This window comes from Manis javanica, chromosome 2 (assembly GCF_040802235.1).
Source record: "Manis javanica isolate MJ-LG chromosome 2, MJ_LKY, whole genome shotgun sequence".
In the NCBI taxonomy this organism is placed as follows: Eukaryota; Metazoa; Chordata; class Mammalia; order Pholidota; family Manidae; genus Manis; species Manis javanica.
This window is the reverse complement of record NC_133157.1, coordinates 78,993,194-79,009,057: the sequence shown is the minus strand read 5'-3', so window position 1 is coordinate 79,009,057 and position 15,864 is coordinate 78,993,194. Positions and strand designations below refer to the sequence as shown.

Genomic DNA, 15,864 nt, shown 5'->3' with positions numbered 1-15,864 from the left:
CTGAAAGGATCAGCCAGGGGGTCTCAATGCTTCACTGCTCAAGAGTAATGCCAAAAAGGCACTTCTCATATTTATTGAGCAAACGAACTTAAAATGAACTTAAACATCACTATTTGGCCTTGAGTCTAGCCCAAGGACGTGACACTTCTCAAGGATTCCAAAATCATGTGCAGGCGGCCCCAAGCCATGAGAACTGCTTTGGTTCTCATTATTCTGTTTTTGATCATACATTAAAAGTTGTGGGAAAACCAATCAAGTCATGTGTATTTGTACATTTGATTTCTATATTACTTTATTTATATATTAATCCCATTAATCCCACAATACCCAAAGAAAACAAAATAAGTAATATAAAAAGATATATGCAATTATATGTTTATTGCAGTATTTTTATAAAGCCAAGATATGGAAGCAACCTATATGTACTTTGATAGATGAATGGATAAAGATGATATACACATATATACAATGGAATATTACTTAGCCATAAAAAAGAATGAAATCTTGCCATGTGAAATAACATGGATGGACCTAGAGGGCATTATGCTCAGTGAAAAAAACCAGGTAGAGAAAAAATAAATACCGTATGGTTTCACTTATACGTGGAATCTAAAAACAAGAGAAATGAACAAACAAATGAAAAAAAACAGAAACAGACTCATGCACACAGAGACTGGTAGTTGCCATGGGGGAGGAAGGTCAGGAAAGCAGTGAATGGGATAAAGGAGTTCAGGCTTCGAATTATGAAATAAATTAGTTATGGGGGATAAAAGTACATCATAGGAAATATAGTCAATGATATTGTATTATCTGTGTATGATGACAAATGTTAACTATACTTATGGGGAACATTTAGCAATATATACATAATTGTTGAACCACTATATGGCACACCTGAAATCAGTATAATATTTATATCAACTATACTTAAATAATATATACATATGATAGAAGATAAACAAAATGCACAATTTTCATTAAAAAACTGAGACATGCAAAGAAAGAACAAAGTAAAGCACATACAAGGGGAAAAATGGAATAAATAAAAGCTAAACCTGAGGGAGGTTGCATGTTGTACTTACTGGAAAAAAAAAGACTTCAAAATAGCTTCTTAAATATGTCTAAATCATCTAAAGAACTAAATAGAAGTATGAGAATAGTATCTTCTCAAATAAGTAATATCAAAAGAGATACAACTGGGTTGATATCCAAAATATTGAAAGAGCTCACACACCTAAACAAACAAAAAGCAAATAATCCAATTAAAAAATGGGCACAGGATCTGAGCAGACAGTTCTCCAAAGAAGAAATTCAGATGGCCAACAGACACATGAGAAGATGCTCCACATTGCTAATCATCAGAGAAATGCAAATTAAAACCACAATGAGATATCACCTCACACCAGTAAGGGTTGCCACCATCCAACAGACAAACAACAACAAATGCTGGCAAGGATGTGAGGAAAGGGGAACCCTCCTACACTGCTGGTGGGAATGTAAATTAGTTCAACCATTGTGGAAAGCAGTATGGAGGCTCCTCAAAAAACTAAAAATAGAAATACCATTTGACCCAGGAATTCCACTCCTAGAAATTGACTCTAAGAATTCAGCAGCCCAGTTTGAAAAAGACATATGCACCCCTATGCTTATCGCAGCACTATTTACAATAGCCAAGAAATGGAATCAACCTAAGTGTCTATCAGTAGATGAATGGATAAAGAAGGTGTGGTACATATACACAATGGAATATTATTCAGAATAAAACAAATCCTCCCATTTGCAACAACATGGATGGAGCTAGAGGGTATTATGCTCAGTGAAATAAGCCAGGCGGAGAAAGACAAGTACCAAATGATTTCACTCATACATGGAGTATAAGAAAAAAGGAAAACTGAAGGAACAAAACAGCAGCAGAATCACAGAACCCAAGAATGGACTAACAGTTACCAAAGGGAAAAGGACTGGGGAAGGTGGGTGGAAAGGGAGGGACAAGGGGGTAAAAAGAAAAAGGGGGCATTACTATTAGCAGACATAATGTAGTGGAGTGGGGAGGACGAGGAGGGCTGTATAACACCGAGAAGAGAAGTAGTGATTCTATAGCATCTTACTATGCTGATGGACAGTGACTGTAATGGGGTGTGTGGGGGGGACTTGGTGATGGGGGGAGTCTAGTAAACATAATGTTCCTCATGTAATTGTAGATTAATGATACCAAAATAAAAAAAAGAGAGATACATCTGACAAAAAGAACCAAATCGATCCTTTGGATTCAAACGGCACAGTAGATCTGATCTAGCAGAAAGAATCAGCAAACTTGAAAGGTTGATTGAGATTATCCAGTCTGAGGAAGAGAAATAAATAGAATGAAGAAACATGAACAGAGTCTAAGAGTCTATGAGAACACATCAAGTGTCCAATATAAACATAGCAGGAACCCCAGAAAGACAGAAGAGAGAAAAAGAGGCAGAAAGAATATCTGGAGAAATGGCTAAAAACATCTTGAATTTGATGAAAAACATTACACATCCAAAAAATTTCATCAACTCCAAGTAGCACAAAGTCAAAGAGGTCCACACTTAGATATATCACAATCTAACACTTGAAAGACAGATGAAGAGAGGATCTCGAACGCAGCAAGAGGAAGTGACTCATCATGTCATGGGATTCTTAGGAAGCTTAAAAGCTGATTTCTCACTGAAAAACATGGAGACCAGAATTCAGTGGAAGGACATATTCAAAGTGCTAAAAGAAAGACTATAAGCCAGGAGTTCTATATCTAGCAAAACTACTTCTCAAAATGAAGAAGAAATTCAGATATTCCCAGATAAACAGAGAATTTGTTACTGACAAACCTGCCTTGAAATACATACTAAAGGGTGTCCTTCAAACTGAAATAAAAAGACCCTAGATAGTTAACTTCAATATATATGAAGAAATTGTAAAGGTAACTAAACAGGTGAATATTAAATATGAATATAATTTTGTTTGTTCCTATCTTTCTATTAATATGAAACAGATTGTTATAAACTGAGATATAAATGTAAATTGTAACTCCCTGGACAACTATTAAGAAAATAACTGAAAAGATATATAGGAAAAAAATCACAAGGAAATTAAAATGGTAAGGTAGAAAACATGCATTTAAGACAACATATGGCAGTAATGGAGGAAGAGTAAAACAAAAATAATATGATATAGAAAACAAATAGGAAAATGGCAGATGCAAACATTTATCAGTAATTATATTAAGTGTAAACAATCTAATTAAAAGGCAGATATTGGTAGAATCACCCAACTATGTCCTGTTTACAGGAAACCCACTTTAGACTCAATGGCACAAATTAGCTGAAAGAAAAAAGAGGAAAAAAGACATAACATCAAAGTGGTAACAAAATGAGAGAATGGAGTGGCTATATAATTATCAGACAAAATGGGTTTTAAGATAAAAATTGTTAATAGAAACAAAACATTTTATAATGAAAAAAAGATTCAAACCATAGAAGATAAAGTATTTACAAACAATATATACCTAACAATAAAAAGCAAAATACATGAGGCAAAAACTGAATTCAACAATACAGTAAAAGGATCATACAAACACCACGATCAAGTGGGATTCATCCTAGGGATGCAAGAATGGCTCAACATATGCAAGTCGATGTGATATACACATTAACAAAATGAAAGATAAAAATCATATAATCATCTCAATAGACGCAGAAAAGACATTTGACAAAATTCACACCCATTCATGATAAAAATTCTCAACAAACTGGGTAAAGAGGGAACACACTTCAATATAATAAAGGTGATACATTACAAGCCTATAGCTAACATCATAGTCAATGAGGAAAGCTTTTCCTCTAAGATCAGAAATAAGACAGGATGCCACTTTAATCCTAGCCAGAGCAATTAGGTAAGAAAAAGAAATAAAGAGCATCCATATCAGAAGGGAATTAAAATTTTCTCTATTTGCAGATTCCATGATATTACAGTTGGAAATCCCCAAAACTCCATCAAAAAATGTTAGAAATAATACAACAATTTCAGTAAAGACACAACATGCAAAATCAATACACAAAAAACAGTTGCATTTCCATATACCAACAATGAACTACGAGAAAGAAAAATTAAGAAAAATAATCATACATACTATAGCATCAAAAAGAATAAAATAGTTAAGAATGAATTAGCCAAAAAGGTGGAAGATCTGTGCAATAACAACTATAAGACACTGATGAAAGAAACTGAAGGAGACACAAATGGAAAAATATTCTGTCCTCATGGATTGAAATAATATAGTCCACACTATCCAAAGCAATATACAGATTCAATGGAATCCACATCAAAATGCCAATGGCATATTTCACAGAAATAGAACCTTTAAGATTTGTATGCTCTCACAAAAGACCCTGAATAGTCAAAGCAATCTTGAGAAAGAAGAACAATGCTGGAGACCTCATGCTTCCTGATTTCAAACTATATTGCAAATCCATAGTGATCAAAACTATGGCACTGGCATAAAAACAGACACAAAGCTCAAGGGAACTGAAGAGAGAGTTCAGAAATAAACCCATATATACATGGTCAGTTAATTTACAACAAAGGAGTCTAGAATATACAATAGGGAAAGGACAGCCTCTTTAATAAATGGTGTTGGGAAAACTGGAGAGCCACATGAAGAAGAATGAAACTGGAACCATACACACCAAACACAAAAATCAAATCAAAGGGGATCAAGGACTTGAACATAAGACTGGAAGCCATAAAACTCTTAGAAGAAAACATAGTTGGTAAGCTCCTTCATAATGGTCTTGGCAATGATTTTCTGGATTTCACACCAAAAGCAAAGTCAACAATGAAGCAAAAATAAAGCTACCTCAAACTAAAAAGCATCTGCACAGCAAAGGAAATTATCACAAAATGAAAGTCAACCTGCTGGGTGGGAGAAAATATTTATAAATCAAATATCTGCTAAGGGGTTAATATCCAAAATATATAAAGAACTACTAAAACTCAAGTGAAAAAATCCCCACAAAACAAGATGATCTGAACAGACATTTTCTAGACATACAGATGGCCAACAGGTACATAAAAAGGTGCTGAATATCACTAATAATCAGGGAAATGCAAGTCAAAGCCACAAAGCTACATATGTTAGAATGGCTGTTCTCAAAAAGACAAGCATTGGCAAGGATGTGGAGAAAAAAAGAGAATCCTTGTGCACTGCTGGTGAGAATGTAAATTGATGCAGCCACTATGGAGAACAGTATGGAGCTTCCTCAAAAAATTAAAATTGAATACCATATATTCCAGCAATTCCACTTCTGGGAATATATCCAAATGTAACAAAAATACTAACTCAGAAAGTTACATGCATCCCTGTGTTCACTGCAGCATATTTACAATAGCCAAGACATGGAAACAAACTAAATGTCCATCAACAGATGAATGGATAAGATAAATGTGATATATATAATTTAAATATACATTATATATTGTCCAGACATACAAAGAAGGAAAACCTGCTATCTGCAATATGGATGGTCCATGAGGGCATTATGCTAAGTGAAATAAGTCAGACAGAAAAAGACAGGTATCATATAATCTCATTTATATGCATAATCTGAAAAAACAACACTGAATTAATAGATACAGAGATATTGGTGATTGCCAGAGATGGGTTGTGGGGGGTGAAATAGATGAAGGTGGTCAAAAGGTACAAACTTTCAGTTATAAAATTATTAAGTTCTTAAAGTACAGCATAGTAACTACAATTAATAATTCTGTATTGTATATTTGAAAGTTGCTAAAAGTAGATCTTAAAAGTTCTCATCACAAGAAAAAAAATGGTAACTATGTGGTGATGGGTGTTAGCTGGACTACTGTGGTGATCATTTCACAATATATACATATACTGAATCATTATGTCATACAGTTGAAACCAATATAATGCTATATATCATTATATCTCAATTTTTAAAAAAGAGAAAATATGCTGAAGCATGCTGTATATGCTCAAGTTCTGTTGCTACTTCACTTTTGTGAAGTTTTAATATCATGAATCTTGCATCATGTGTAAGGGTGATGATCTATTTCAAATCTCCTCAACATCAGCAATCACAACAAATTAGGCCTTTAATTAACCTACCTAGTGGAGTATATGTATTGACAAGCTTTTATTGTCTTGCTGTTGCTTTATAATGCCCATGGAAAAACAAAACATGATTTTTGACCTACCTAGTTAAATATCAATTATTTCTTACATGGTTTCTTGTTCTTTCTCCATAATAAGCCACAGTGAAAATTTCTCAGGGGACACCATGTTGAGGGAGTTAGGTTAAGCATTTGCCAGCTTAATAATGGACTATGAAACACACACCATCCCATATTCAGGAGACTGTGGGGTATTTTAGCAATTTTCTCTCTTCTTTGGACTGGTAACAAATGATGAGATTACTTAAAATTGTGATCTTGGTAGGTAAGGCACTTTCAATGGATGTAAAGGATGGGATCATTGCCTTAACAAATTCTTTTTTTTCCCTAGCTGCATGCAAGACCCTAGTGGAATTGCATTCTGGTGTGAGTGGGGGCATAGGATATTTAGTGAATGAGCAGGTAAATGCATACCTTGCAATTATGATTATTATTCAATGTGGAAAGAGGAGAGACTCTTTCTCTGTAAAATATTCCAAACAGCTGGAAAAACTCTGAAGAAATATACATGGATGAAACCAATTAGTATACAACTCCAAACATTCTAGCAATGGTTGTATTGGTTAAAAATAAAACAAGATTAATTAGAAAATATATTGGGATGAATGAAAACAAAAACGGGACATACCAAAATTATGGGTTCAGTGCTCAGAGGGAAACTTATAGTTGTAAAGGCCTTAGTATTAAAAAAGAAAATATCTCAAATCAAAAACCTAAATTCCCACCTTAAGAAATAAGAAAAAGTAGAGCAGACTAAGTCCAAAGCAGGCAGAGGGCATAATAAATATTACAGCAGAAATAAATGAAACAGATAAAGCAATAGAGGAAACCAATGAAATCACAAGTTGACTCTTAGAAAAGATAAACAAAAGTGACAAGTTTTCAGCATGACTGAAAAAAACTCAGAGAAACTCAAATTACCAAAATCAGGAATGAAAGATATTCCTTCTGACTCTCCAAACATAAAAGAAATTACAAGGGAAAACTATGAACAATTGTATGTCAACAGATTAGATAACCAGGATGAAATGGATAGATTTATAGAACTTTAGAAACACAAACTACCAAAAACTGAATCGAGGTAAACAGACTATCTGAATAGGCCTATACAAAACAGAGATTGAATTAATAATCAAAAAACTTCCTGCAAAGAAAATCCCAGGTCCAGATGGGATCACTGGTGATTCTACCAAACACTAAAATAATCAACACCAATCCTTAAAAAACTTTTTCAAAAATATCAGAAATACTTCCCAACTCATTACCTGACACTAAAAGAGACAAATATACCACAGAAAACTATAGACCAATATCATTTATGAATATAGATGCAAAAATACTCAATAAAATTTAAGCAAATTGACTCTAGCAACATATAAAGATTGTATATTATGACCAAGTAGGACTTATCTCAGAACTGCAACATTGATTCAACATATGAAAATCAGTGTAATATACCATATTAATAAAATAAAGGACAAAACCCCACATGATCATTTCAATAGGTATAGATAAAGTATTAGGCAAAATTCAACATCTCTTCATGATAGAAACAAGCAACAAACTAGAAAAAGAAACTTCTTCAACCTGTCAAAAACATCTGAGAAAAACCCATAGTTACAATACTTAATGGGCAAAAACTGAGAACTTTCCCCCAAAGAGGAACAACAAAAATGTCTTCTTGCCTCTTCTCTTTAATACTGTACTGGAGGTTCTAGCCAAGGCAATTACACAAGGACATAAAATAATAGGCATACAAATTGCAAAGAAATAATTAAAATTATTCCTATTTTCAGATGACAAGATCTTTACATAGAAAATCCTACAGAATACATACACACAAGAAAACTGTTAGAGCTAAAAAATCAGTTCAACAAGGTTGTAGGATACAGGATCTATATACAAATATTGATTGTACTTCTATATACTAGCAATGAACCCAAAAAAGAAATTAAGAAAACAATCTGACTTACAATAGCATCAGAAACAAAAAAATACTCAGCAAGAAATTTAACAAAAGAAGTACAAGTCTTGTACACTATAAACAACAAAAAAATCACTGAAAGAAATTAAAGAAGATCTAAATAAAGGGAAAGACATCCATGTTCATGTATTAGAAAATTTATATAATGTTAAGATGGCAATAGTGCCCTACCTAATTGATTTCTAGGTTCAGGACAATCCCTGTCAAAAACCCAGCTGCCTGTTTTGCAGAAATTGGTAAGTTGATCCTAAAATTTCAATAAAAATGCAAGGGACCCAGAATAGCCAAAATAATCTTGCAAAGAGGAACAAAGCTGGAGGACCCATACTTCTGGATTTCAAATTTTAGTACAAAGCTACAGTCATAAAGGCAGTGTGGTATTAGCATAATGATGGATAGGTAATTGCTACTCCATAGATAAGCCCACACACTTACGGACAACTGATTTTCCAACCGGTTACCAAGACAATTCAAAGGGGAATGAATAGTCTTTTTAACAAATGGTATTAGTCCTACTCGATATCCTCTTATAAAATAAAGAAGTTGAACCCATTCCTCACTGCATATAAAAATTTAATTCAAAATGCATCAAAGATCTAGATGTCAAAGTCAAAACCACAAAACTCTGAAAAAAACCCCATAGGCATAAATCTCAGTGACCTTGAATTAGGCAATGGGTTTAAAACATGACACTAAATGCACTATCAACAAAATGAAATACAGATGAGTTGGAACTCACCAAAATTAAACACTTTTGTGCTTCAAAGGATACCAGCAAGACACTGAAAAAGAATGGGAGAAAATGTTTTTAAATCAAACATCTGATAAGAGTCTAGTATCTAAAGTATATAAAAAAAATTTTCAACTCAACAATAAAACACAAATAACCCAATTTTAAAATAACAGACATGAATAGAAGATACATCTCCAAAAAAGAGACACAAATATCCAATAAGTCCAAGATTCTCCACATCATTAGTCTTAAGGGAAATGCAAATTAGAAACAATGAAATACCATTTCACACCCACTAGGATGATTATAAAAAAAAAAGATGGTGATGATATGCAGAAATAGGAACACTCATGCATCGCTGAAAGAAGGCTGCACTGGAAATGTGTGGCAGCTCCTCAAAAAGTTAAACACAGAGTTATCATGTAACTCAGCAATTTTGCTCCTAGGTACATACCAAGAGAACTGAAAGTAAACGTTCACATAAAAAAAAAATTGCACATAAATGTTTATAACAGCATTATTCATTATAGCCCCAAAGTGGAAAGTACCCAAATGTTCAATGACTAATAAATGGGTAAACAGTGTGGTATATACATACAACATAATGTTATTCAGGCATGAAAAAGAATGAGATACTAATACATGTTACCACATGAATGAATCCAGAAAACATGATGCCAGACGAAAGAAAAATCAGACACCAAAGGCCACATATTGTGTGAATTCTATTCTTATGGAATTCTCTGAAATTCCAGTCTACTCCAGAACAGGGACTCAAATGGGCAGTGAACACTAATGTGCACAGAGCTTCTTCGTGGATGAAGATGTTCTGAAATTGTACAGTGCTGATGGTTGCACAAGTCTGAATATATGAAAAACCATTGAATTGTATACTTTCAATGGGTGAATTTAATGCTACATGAATAATATTTTAAATATTTTTAAAAGTCCATCAGATCATATCATTTTTCTCCAAACCCTCCAACAGCTTCTGATCTCAGAGAAAAATATCAAAGGAATACAAGACTTCAGAGCCAGACTCCCCACTGCTTCTCTGACTTCACCTATCACTCTTCACCTGTCAGTCCACTCCGGCTACAGGGCCTTCTTTCTGTTCTTCAAACACCATGCCCCCACCTCAGGGCCTTTGCACTTGCTTTCCCCTCAGCCCTGGATGCCAACCCCGCATATACCAGCCTCTTGAGGTCCATGCTTGAATGTGCCTTTTCAGTGAGGCCTCCCCTAACCACATGCACTTCTTGCCTCTGTCTCTACTTGCTTTTTCTTTTTCATTTATCACTAATACACAACATGCTTTTCTTATTTGTTGTCTGTCTCCTTCCACTAGAATTTAAGCTCCATAAGAGCAAGGATTTTACTCTGCTTTTTCACAGCTGTATGTTTCACGCTCCTGCACAGTGTTAGGCATTTATTAAGTACTGCTGGTGACTACAGAAAGCATGAATGCCTCCAGGGGTGAATGGACTTGGAGGATCCGTCCTGAGCATGAAAGCATTTCCAGGTTCAAACAATTGACATACAAATGACTTTGGGAATAAATTTTTTGAAGATTGGATACTGCCAAAAGGATATCAAAGCTTTGTTACTCAAGCCTAGGAGCTGTCAGGCATTTGCTGACACCTGACAGTTAATCATTGTAACCATATGTGAAAGCGACAGGCTTCAGGCCCTTTCTTTCAGCAGCTGTGTGAGCTGTGGCCAGCTTCTCATCTTTGACCCTCAGGTTTCAGGTGTACTTCTCAACTAGGTTTCACACAGTGACACCAACTGCCCTGTCGGGTAACTCTCTCTTTGGACATGTGTGCTTTGAGTCTGGCTAACTCTGCAGACTAAAAGACACCCTGCTTGTAGGGAGGAGGAATTCTCCAGCAGAAACTCCATACCAGCTGACCCGGCACCTCCTGAACTCCAGAAAGCATCTCTGTTGTGCTTTCTGTTGTGCTTAAACGGGTCTTCCACGGGAGCCCTGCAGGAGTACACACGGCAGCACACATTTAAGAGAGCAGGCTCAATGCACAGACTTTTATGCTATTAACTTCTGATTTATTCACTTTGACTGTGAACTTAAAACATGAGAGAGAAGTTTCCTGGACTTCTAAAAAGTCACGATGCTTTCTGGAAACTGAACCTTATCATGAAGAAATCCTTCTGTAATTCTGCCATTTAGATTCTCTGTTTTTCAGATAACTATTGCTTTGTGTCTGTGTAGAGCATGACAAAAAGATAGGAAACTGAGAAGTTCAAAGGACTATGTCTGTCATCTTTAAAATCTTTCTCCTCTGATATCCTGAAATGTCCTCTTTATCTCACACTTTCTCCACAGTTGATCCTATCCATGATTTTAAGTAGCACCTGTAATCCAAATTAGTATATTCCAGAATCAAGCCTCAATTTCACATCTGTTTTCGGTCCACCTATATATCCCACAAGTTCTTCATATTCATTGTATCCAAGGCTAACTTACTCAATTTCACAAAAAATAAAAAATAAAAATAATTTTGTTCTTGGTTCTCCTGCTGCCAAGCCTAGAGGCATTACCTTCTCCCACCCAACAAAGCCAGGAAATTAAAAGTCAAATTTGACTCCCTGCTCTGACTCTGCAAATTCTGTCAGTCACTAAGTCCTGGTTTTGATGCTATTTCAATGAATTTCCTAATTTTCCCTTACCATACATATTTTAAAGAAGACTTACCACCTACCCACCATCAAAAACCGACATTGGGGGACTTTCTTCTGCTCACTGTTTGAGAGCTGACTGCCACTTTTCACCACTGATTCCTCAGGTGGCGCTGAAAATGAAACCAGCTGTTCCTCGCCCCTGCTGGCTGCCCGGGTGCTGAGCCTGGGTTCTGCCATGTACTGAGGAAGATCTGGCTCCTAATAGCCACCCCATCACTTCCTGCCTCCGAGAGCTTGGATGTGGTATCTGAATAATTCATGTCCGTTTGTCTCTAAAATGGGGGATAAACTGCTATCTATCTCAGAGCGTGGCTGTTGGGATTAAATTAATGAATGTCAAGCACGTGAAATGGGTTAGCATGTGTCCTTCCAGTAATTTAATTCTTTATCCTCTGTTTCAAATAACTGCTCACCTCCCTCTCCTGGAGAAGGCAGTCCCAGTCTATTTTGCTGTAAGTACACTGAAAACCCAGAAGTCCCCAACAGCTCTGTACCATCCTGCCATACACTGACCTCACGGGGTGGTTGCTGTTACTCCAGGTTAGTGTTTCCTAAAGCTTGTTCTGCAGCATAACTGCTTTGCGAGTCATTCCTAGAAAAGAGGTGCCATGAGAAATAAGTGTGAGAAATGCTATGTATGTAGCTTTATCTTAAGAAGTCAAAATACACATCAGCTGAGGAAAGCTTCTGAAAATAGGCCTGCCGCAAAGAAGTACACTTAATTGTTTTTCACACTTCCTGGACTGTGGGCCCCTTTCTTATGTAAAACAACTTGTATTATCCCAAAGGATATATTGTAGTCTGCTCTCTTGGCCCTAATCACCCCAAGGCCCTCACCCCCTTTTAGCAATAATTCATAATTTGGAAGTTGAATTGATGGAAGTACATCCATCCTAGGCTAATACAAAGCAAACTGTGCTTATATGCCATGCATGCACCAACCCAAGTCAGATCCATAAACAGGTTATCGTAAAACATCGTAAATACATAGAATACTAGAGACCCATAGATAAACCCCTTGTATTGAGCCGAGATTTCCCAGACCTCTCTCTAATGGAGGCTGTGCAAATATTAGAGGCCCTGTTTTCACCGGCAGAGAGGACTGTACTATGGGGATCCCCATTAGTGCTGCAACGAGTGCCTCTCCCATTTCACGACCATGCTGCCTCCTGAAAGTGAGCAGGTGAAACTCAGGGTTCCCCAGAAGCCAGGCCTAGCTCTCAGGTCCAGCCAGAGATGGGCCTGTCTGCATCAACCCTGTGGTCCCGTCCGACTGTCCGGTAGAGGATACAGCTCAGAGGGCCGACAAATCTGCTGTCCCGTGCACATATATTATTCTTAACGAGAACATGGTTCCTTTACAGGCGTGGATTCTTTGTTAGGAATCCTAAATGTAATCCAGGAATTGGCGCTAAGAGCTTCTTACACTTTAGGGTCCTAGGCTCTGCTAGCTCTGCTAACTGCCCCATTCCTCCTAAGGAGACATCTCTACCCCCATCCAAGCCCCGCCCTCTAAACTAGCTTAGGTGAATGAGACTGCAGACAGAATTAAACTGGATGGAGTAAACATCCTGAGCCACTGCTCTTTAGAATCAGGAGCGAAGGACGAGGCTGCCCCCCAGTGGCAAGCCCGCAAAGAGCAGCGACACAGAATCACATTTTCGTTCAAAGAACTGGAGCCGTCGGGAAAGAAACTGAGCTGCAGATTCTTTTGCCATCACGGATGGGGGGGGGGGGGAGCGTTGAGAGACAATGGGCCAGCCCAGTGTCTACCAACCTCCCATCCTACACAGCATCTTGGTGAAATCCAGACTCCGGGTCCTCGCCGCGGAGATTTTGATTTAACAGGCCTGGAGTGGGAACGTGGGGTCTGAATTTCTAACCGGCATAGTTCCGGTTTCTTCTTGGGTGATTCTGGTCATCCGGCAGACCTGGAGCTTCTGGGCTGGGAAGCAACTTTCTGCTTCCCCTTCCCGGGCCTGGGCAGGGGTTGAGCTCTTGCGAGTCGCAGGCACCGAGAACTCTCTCTTTGCTCTCCGTCCACGCGACCCCGCTGCCCATTCGGCGCCAAGAAGAGGCTGCTCACCCCTACCACCCTCCACGGATCCACGCGTCCTGCTGCCGCAGTTTCCATGGCGACCCGGCCGCACCGCACCGCCTCCTTTGCGCCAGGTCGCGTTCCACTTGTGCCGCAGTGCGCCCCCGGCCGGACCCAAATAGGGGTTTCCGGTCCAGGACAGCCAAGCTAAGAAGTAACATTTATTATTATTGTTGTTGTTATTGTTATTTTGCTTATTGATTTGAGTATTTCTTGTGTCCATTCTTATTCAAAATAAACTTTAAGGCTGATATTTTTGTTGAGGGAGAGGGAAGGGACGGGGATATGCGTGATACGTCTTTCTCGTACTTTATTGTAACATGTCACCTTCAGATTCAAATGCTTGGGACAGACTGACCACCTCCAATGAAAGAACCCGTGATTTCTACTTGCCTTAGAGATTTATTTTTGCACGGTCCCCCTGCCTTGCACGAGGACACTCAGCTCTGTGGCTTATGCATTTGAGCCAGTAACTGGCCACACTGAGGTAATTACCAGACCGTGGACTTCCTGTCCCTTTTATTGCCCAGACCTGTCTTCCTTTTACAGAGTTGCTGCCTTAGTAGAACCAGATGAAAGGGACAGAGTCTCAAGGCACACAGGTGGGAATGCAGACTGTGCTCTCAGATGCATCTGGGCTGAGCCTGGCTCTCAGAGCCTTCATTTTCTAATCAATGAGAACTGATTCTCATTCTAATCAACTTCCCTGAGAGTTATACCTTCTGGAAGGGCTGGGTTTTCTGGTTGTCCACCTTTAGGCCTCCGGTGTATCTTCAAAACGTGCTTAGTGGTCTGCACGTTTCAGCTAGTTAGGCCCTGGGTTGGGGGTGGGGGAGTAGCTTTTATTTTTGGTCAATAGGATGGCCACTGGATGACCTCTGATCTGAGCCAGGGTGCTTTCTTCGGGCAGTTTTGCTGTTCAGGATGGCCAGAGGCTAAACGGACATCCAGGCATCTCAGGAAACCTGTTGATGGGTGAAGTGAGTGCCCCGGGAGAAGTGGGGAGCACCAGGGATGGGTGTTGCTTTTACTTTCACAGTAATTCATGGAGAATTATGATTATCTCCAATTTGCAGATGAGAAAGGGAGGCACAGAGAGTTTCAGAAACTTGTGTAGTAGTGGAGTCCAGAATTTAATCCACACAGGGTCTGACTTCCAAGTTTTCACTCAGTACTCTAAATTGAGCTTCATTTCTTTTGCCCTAAGGGAGTTTTATTCAAGCCTCACCTCATTAGCTTAAGCAAGTTCGGCTGCTCATTTAACAGTGCGCTGTTTCATTGCTGGTCCCCACTCCCCCAATACACCCACTGTAGTTCCACAGAGACAAGCACATCCATTTTACTAAGTATCTGGCACATAGTAAACTCCCAGTGTCAATGAAAAATTTATTAAAATCATTTTATTTGAGCCAGAATTTAGACCTAGACCCAGGGAGATACAACTCCTACAGGTAAGGGGAGGAGATATGCTCCACAAAGCCTGAGTGATATGAAGGTTTTGTATCTTTGAGGAGACAGGCAAGAAAGACAGAACTTCAGAGGGTACAATTCATTTATTTAAGATATGTAAAGAAAAGAGTTGGGGGCAGTACACATCCTGGCTACCATCTGACGCAGAAGGAAATTAAGAGGAAAGGTGAGCATTGTGCTCATCCTTTACCAGGAATGCAGGTGCAGAGTGTTGAGCCTGTAAACAGATGGGTTTTAGTTTTCCATGGGTGGCTGATTGGGCTCCCAGAGTAATGAAAACTTTAATATGTGGGCCTTAGAAATCTTTTCAGTGATCCCCAGTACAGTGGTCAGTTTCTCTTTATTTCACACCAGGAACCTATGATAAATGAATAAGGAGAATGAGTGCTTCAGAGTTTTTGCATTTATTATATAAATTAGGAGGAGAAGGAAGCATAAGAGATTTGTGATGGCCTTTTTTGGGCCAGGTACCTTGGAGATTTTATTCCTATTTCTTATTCTTATATTTTATTCCTATTTCATTCCTGCACCATGAAATAGGGAAGTAGTGTGTCTTCCCAAAGAAAGAGGTACCTCATGAGACTCTTATCCGAGCCCCGTTTCACACATACAATGTCGGAATGTGTATAGCATGATCCATAGATGTATCCATGCCACACAGCC

At 38.1% G+C, this 15,864-nt stretch overlaps 1 long non-coding RNA gene across 1 annotated transcript; it reads right to left on the bottom strand.

Annotated features, from left to right (window-relative positions):
• Positions 1-8,869: 8,869 nt before the first annotated feature.
• On the bottom strand, positions 8,870-13,884 carry LOC140845057 (uncharacterized). The gene is made up of 3 exons (XR_012123688.1): positions 13,517-13,884; positions 12,147-12,225; positions 8,870-8,982 (listed from the first exon to the last, which is right to left on the bottom strand). It is a non-coding gene; the product is annotated as an uncharacterized lncRNA (long non-coding RNA).
• Positions 13,885-15,864: the final 1,980 nt, after the last annotated feature.